The sequence below is a fragment of the Carlito syrichta genome, unplaced genomic scaffold, assembly GCF_000164805.1.
Source record: "Carlito syrichta isolate Samal-C Ts95f unplaced genomic scaffold, Tarsius_syrichta-2.0.1 Scaffold288873, whole genome shotgun sequence".
NCBI lineage: Eukaryota > Metazoa > Chordata > Mammalia > Primates > Tarsiidae > Carlito > Carlito syrichta.
The window spans coordinates 165,956-170,889 of NW_007232969.1; the positions used below are offsets into that span (position 1 = coordinate 165,956).

The 4,934-nt window shown below is 49.5% G+C and overlaps 1 pseudogene; it reads left to right on the forward strand.

Moving 5' to 3' along the window:
- The window catches only part of LOC103256051, a 4,871-nt pseudogene extending 247 nt beyond the window's left edge, over positions 1 to 4,624 (forward strand).
- The last annotated feature ends 310 nt before the right edge of the window (positions 4,625 to 4,934 follow it).

Sequence of the window (4,934 nt, forward strand, 5' to 3'; positions counted from 1 at the left end):
TTTTATGGGCTTCCAGCCCAGGCCCGGCCGCTCGGGACTCGCCAGTTGGCTCCCGCAGAGCAGGGCGGAGTGAGGCCGCCGGCACCCGCCCGGCGGGAGGGCCGAGAAGCGGGCTGGTGAGGGGAGGTGACGGAGGGAGGAGGCGCAGAGCGGCGGCGGATCAGGGACAGCGAGCGGGAGACGCGGGCGACGCGAGCGGCCTCCCCGGCCGGCAGCACCCGCCGACCCGCGGACGAACTCATCTATGCTCGCCCCCGCGGCCCCTCGGGCCGTCGCTCCAGACAGGTGCACCCCGGGGGGTGGGGAGAGGTGGTCCCTCCTCCCCGCCGCCCGGGGACGCCACAGCTGGCGGCGCTGTCGCGCGCGCCCCCTGCCTCGGCCTCCCCGTTGGCCAGCGAGGGACCCAGGATCTTCAGGGCTGGCCGGGTGGGCGAGGCCGCAGCCCCGGGGGGGCCGGCCTTGCGAGTGACGCCTGGCCGTGGACACTGGCGCGGGGTCCGGAGCCAGAGAGGAAGGAAGAAAGAGTGAGGACTTTTGTGGAGCTTGAGGGGACGGGGGAAGGCGAGAGAAGAGGGGTGAGGGTGGTGGGTGGAAGGAGCTGGGCCGGGAGCCCCGGCGCGCTTGGCTGGAGGGACAGCAGGAGCAACGCCCGGTGGTTAGACCGCTCAGGAAGTCTTGACTCCTGGCCGCTCCTGGACTCTTTTCTTGCCTTTAGGTGCCTCCTGGACCCTAAACGCAGTTGATCACCCTGGGAGGTAGAAAACGGAGGCCCAGAGAAGTAATGTGCAACTTGCTCTGGAAGCTAACAGGACTAGGAAGCAGCAGAGGCAGGGGTGCAGCCAGCCCCGAGCGGTGTCTGATGGCACAGCCACAGCCCTTCCGCGCTCCGTGACCAACCTGACTCACGTCAGTTACGTGACAGGCACTGGAGCTGAGGGTAAAAGCGAAAATCCAGCCCAGGGGAAGCAGGCGGATCAGTGAGACGGTATTGCGTGGCGCTGGTTGTGGAATTCACTTTATCTTCAGTACATACCCAAGGTGGATTATTGGGACTCTCTCTAGAGCAGATTAGGAGTCCCTTAGGAGGGACAGGGTCTCTGATGGTAAGGAGGTCCTTTTGTCACACCTTTTAAACAAGGCAGACTCCCTGTTTCAATGTCACCCACCCACATATCCAATTAGCATCACTTCTAGAAGGTTCTACCTCCCAAATAGCCGACACATTTATCTCCTTCATCTCATGGCCACTTACCATTTCTCACCCCAAATAGGATAGCATCTTTCTTTTGTGCTCTGTAGCCCAAACTTTATCTTCTCAAGGGTTTTGCTCTTTATGAGATTCCTTTTAGTCTCTCTACCAGATCAAACAAGAAGAAAAATTTATAAGACCAGGTGTGGTGGCTCACACCTGTAATCCCAAGCACTTTGAGAGGCTGAGGCAATGCTTGTGCTGCCTACCTAGAGATATTCCTCTCTCTCTTTTCGTCTGGCAGGCTTGGCTTTTATTTTTCATATTCAGGTCCTTAGTCCACCTGGAATTTATTTTTGTGTGCATGTCAGGTAAGAATCCAACTTTGTTTTTGCCCCGCATGGCGAACTAATTACTCCATTTATTAAACAGGCCATCATTTCCCAACTATTAACTCTATATCGAATTTCAAAATGTGTGTGAAGCTATTCTGAAATCTCTGGTTTGTTCCATTGATTCATTTTTCTATATGTGTCCCAATATTCACTGTTTTAGGTACTACCGCTTTATAGTAGACCTTAATACATGGTTAAAAAAAAAACAAAACAAGCCTCCTCCTTGTTTTTATTTTCAAAATATTTCTCACAATTTTGAGATTGTGGAATTTGGTAACCATTTGTCTAGTTCCCAAAAAGTGCTATTGAACTCTTTTGGTTGGAAGCATTGACTTTAGAGATTAACTGGGGGGAGAGGTGACATATTTATGCTTTTTTCTGATTTATTCTTTTTTTTTTGAGTTGGAGTCTCACTCTGTCGCCCAGACTGGAGTGCAGTGGCCACTCCTGGCCACAGCAGCCTCGACCTGCTGGGCTCCAGCGATCCTTCCGCCTCAGCCTTCTGAGTAGCCAGAACTACAGGCATGCGCTACCACACCCGGCTGATTTTTTGATTTATTGTAGAGATGAGGTCTCGCTGCCCAGGCGGGTCTCGAACCCGCGGGCTCAGGCAATCCACTCACCTCAGCCTCCCAAAGGCGTGGGATTACAGGCTGAGCCACCAAGCCCAGCATCAGATTTATTCTTATGTCCTTCAATAATGTATAATTTTTTCATAAGTACTTTCCCACTTTCCGATAGGTTTAATCCTATGCACCTTACAGTATCTGTTGTCATTATACATATAATTTTGTCCTACCACCTTTTCTTTTCTTTTTTTTTTTGAGTTGAAATCTCACTCTGACGCCCAGACTGGAGTGCAGTGGCTGATCCTGGCCACCGCAGCCTTGCCTGCTGGGTGCCGGCGATCCTTCCGCCTCAGCCTTCCAAGGAGCTGGAACTACAGGCGCGCACTACCACGCTCGGCTAATTTTTGATTTATTGTAGAGATGAGGTTTCGCCAAGTTGCCCAGGCAGGTCTCAAACCCGCGGGCTCAGGCAATCCACTCACTTCAGCCTCCCAAAGGCGCGGGATTACAGGCTGAGCCACCTAATTACAATTGGTTATTGACAGTGTATGGAAACAACACTGACTTTTGTATCTTGCTTTTATATTCAGCAGTTTTCCGGCAGTCTGTAAATTATTTTGGATTATCTATGCATACAATATTGTCTATAAACAACAATAATTTAATCTTTGTTTCCCAATTTATTTAGCTCTTATTTCTTTTTCTTGTTTTATTGCGATGGCTAAGACGCCAGTACAGCATTGAGGAGTAGGCATCACTGATGTTTCTAACTTGAATGCAATGCATCTAAAATTTCACCATTGAGTATTATATGCACATTAGATACTCTTCACTTTTTTTTTTTGAGTTGGAGTCTCACTCTGTCACCTAGGCTGGAGTGCAGTGGCACAATCACAGCTCACCACGGTCTTGACCTTCTGGGCTCATGCGATCTTTCCATCTCAGCCTCCCAAATAGCTAGGACTATAGACATGCACCACCATGCCAGTCTAACTTTTTTATTTTTTGTAGAGACTAGGTCTCTTTGTGTTGCCCAGGCTGGTTTTAAACTTCTGGACTCAATCAATCCTCCTGCCTCAGTCTCCCAGAGTGCTGGGGTTACAGGTGTGAGCCACAGTGCCTGGCTATGTCTTTACTTTTTAATTTTAAAAATATACTTATTGCCGGGCTCGATGGCTCAGCCTGTAATCCCAGCACTTTGGGAGACCAAGGCGAGTGGATTGTCTGAGCCCACGGGTTTGAGACCAACCCGGCAACTTGGCGAGACCTCGTCTCTACAAAAAAAAAAAAAAGACAGAGAGCTGAGCTCCGGAGCCAGAGCGAGCTAAAAAGGAGGCGCAGGGGCCAGAGGTCGGGCACTGCAGGGAGAGCCAGCGGGCCAGCGCCGACCAGCTGTCAGTGGCGACAGGAGTACCCTGGGAACCGGTGGCGGTGTGTGCGTGTGGCCCGTGTGCGGGCGGCGGCGTGGGAGCAGCGCTGAGAGATAGCCTGTTCGGGTGGGTGGCATCATAGACGAGAAGGTGTTCACTAAGGAGCTGGACCAGTGGATCGAGCAGCTGAACGAGTGCAAGCAGCTGTCGGAGTCCCAGGTCAAAAGCCTCTGCGAGAAGGCCAAGGAAATCCTGACAAAAGAATCCAACGTGCAAGAGGTTCGATGTCCAGTCACTGTCTGTGGAGATGTTCATGGGCAATTTCATGATTTCATGGAACTGTTTAGAATTGGTGGTAAATCACCAGATACAAATTACTTGTTTATAGGAGACTATGTTGACAGAGGATGTTATTCAGTTGAAACAGTTACACTGCTTGTAGCTCTTAAGGTTTGTTACCATGAACGCATTACTATTCTTCGAGGAAATCATGAGAGCAGACAGATCACACTATGATGAGTGTTTAAGAAAATATGGAAATGCAAGTGTTTGGAAATATTTTACAGATCTTTTTGACTATCTTCCTCTCACTGCCTTGGTGGATGGGCAGATCTTCTGTCTACATGGTGGCCTATCCGCATCCATAGATACACTGGATCACATCAGAACACTTGGTCGCCTACAAGAAGTTCCCCATGAGGGTCCCATGTGTGACTTGCTGTGGTCAGATCGAGATGACCGTGGTGGTTGGGGTATATCTCCTCGAGGAGCTGGTTATACCTTTGGGCAAGATATTTCTGAGACATTTAATCATGCCAATGGCCTCACATTGGTGTCTAGAGCTCACCAGCTGGTGATGGAGGGGTATAACTGATGCCATGACCGGAATGTAGTCACAATTTTCAGTGCTCCAAACTAGTGTTATCGTTGTGATAACCAAGCTGCAATCAGGGAACTTGATGATACTCTAAAATACTCTTTCTTGCAGTTTGACCCAGCACCTCGTAGAGGCGAGCCACATGTTACTCGTCGTACCCCAGACTACTTCCTGTAATGAAATTTTAAACTTGTACAGTATTGCCATGAACCATATATTGACCTAATGGACATGGGAAGAGCAACAGTAACTCCAAAGTGTCAGAAAATAGTAAACATTCAAAAAACTTGTTTTCACACGGACCGAAAGATGTGCCATATAAAAATACAAAGCCTCTTGTCATCAATAGCCATGACCACTTTAGAATGAACCAGTTCATTGCAAGCTGAAGCGACAATGTTGTGCATGCTGAAGCGACATTGTTGTGCATGCTGAAGCGACATTGTTGGTCAAGAAACCAGTTTCTGGCATAGTGCTATTCGTAGTTACTTTTGCTTTCTCTGAGAGACTGCAGATAATAAGATGTAAACATTA